This window comes from Propithecus coquereli, unplaced genomic scaffold (genome assembly GCF_000956105.1).
Source record: "Propithecus coquereli isolate 6110/MARCELLA unplaced genomic scaffold, Pcoq_1.0 Scaffold14, whole genome shotgun sequence".
Lineage (NCBI taxonomy): Eukaryota > Metazoa > Chordata > Mammalia > Primates > Indriidae > Propithecus > Propithecus coquereli.
In genome coordinates, this window is record NW_012138302.1 from 1,394,956 (window position 1) to 1,396,293 (window position 1,338).

A 1,338-nucleotide genomic window follows, 5' to 3' on the forward strand; every position below is an offset into this window, starting at 1 on the left:
CTTTCTCCTAGACAGAGAGACATCTATTAAGTTGGTCAAAATTAATATAATCATTGAAAGTCTCTAGAGATTGATCAAAGAGCTTAAACAAATTGAGACACATTTTTTAAACAGAATTTACAAAAACTTGGTAAGAACAGTGGGAGGCTGTGACATTTCAGCCAAGGCCTACAACCATTCTCAAACAGCACCAAAGAGCCGTTTCAACAGTTTGGCCACTTCCATCTCTTCAAACTCAATGGGGTTGAAAAGCTATACCAGGTGACTTCGACAGCTGATTAACATTAGATCCCATTTTCCACAGCTCTGTGCTGCATTGTGTGAACACATTCCAAACCAATGTTTAGGAGTAGGGCTATTCACTCATTCTTTAAATATTTATTGAGCATCTATTAAGTATCTACTAAGTCAGGTGTTTAATCACATGTCACAGGGTGGGAGGGAGAGAAGGGTGGAAGGATGGAGGCTGCCAGCCTAGCATTAGCATTCCTTAAGCACAGAAGACACATAAAGGTGAATCAAAACTGTCTCTGTCCTGAAAGATATCCTGTTTATTGAAGTAGAGATCAGTAAAGTTGTAAAAAGAAAAGCTCAGGATGCCCTGGGGAGGGTGTGGGTACAAAGGAGAAACCACAGCCACATGTGGCCCTCCAGATACCCCAGGTGCAGCCCCTCAACCAAATATAAACTTTGCAAAACAAATCCCTTTATTAAAAGGATTTTTTCTGTCAAAGAAAAATCTGGATTCAGTCAAAGGCCACAATGAAGGATCCAGAAGGCCACATGTGGCCCCAAGGCTACAGGTTCTCACCCCTGAGAGATATCCAATTGTAAGCTGGGGAAGGGGACATGGGCAAGAGCAGGACATGTGAGAAGGCCAAGAGGCAAGAGAACACAGGGAGGTCAAGGAACTCAAGTAGTTCAGTATAGTCTGAAAACGGAATGAAGGAAGGAATGTGGAAGATGATTCTGTCTTAAAACAGACTAGCAATTTAGAAAGGTTATTAGAGCTGTAGTATAAAAAATGGACAACAGGAAGTGCTTCAGTAATCCTGGAAATAGCTTCCACCTAGTGCAGTGGCAGTGGGATGGAGAGAAGCAAATGGAGTTGAGAAATAGCAAGAAAGAATGAGTTTTGATGACTGACTAAATTTGTGGGGTTAAAGAATACTGGTCTGGGCAAATTAGAGGAAGATTAATGTGTCTATTTTTGTTATTTTCTAATGAATTAATAAATATTTTAAAAATGTCTTAGTTTTCATTTCTAATTTAATTTAAAGCTTAAATTAAATTAAGGTTTTTGTTTTTATTTCTAACATGGTAAATACTGCCAGATAC

At 39.2% G+C, this 1,338-nt stretch overlaps 1 protein-coding gene across 1 annotated transcript in view; it reads right to left on the reverse strand.

Moving 5' to 3' along the window:
- ACTL6A (actin-like 6A) overlaps window positions 1–1,338 on the reverse strand; it is a 39,482-nt gene that overhangs the window by 12,925 nt on the left and 25,219 nt on the right. The gene's annotated exons all lie outside the window — the stretch shown is intronic.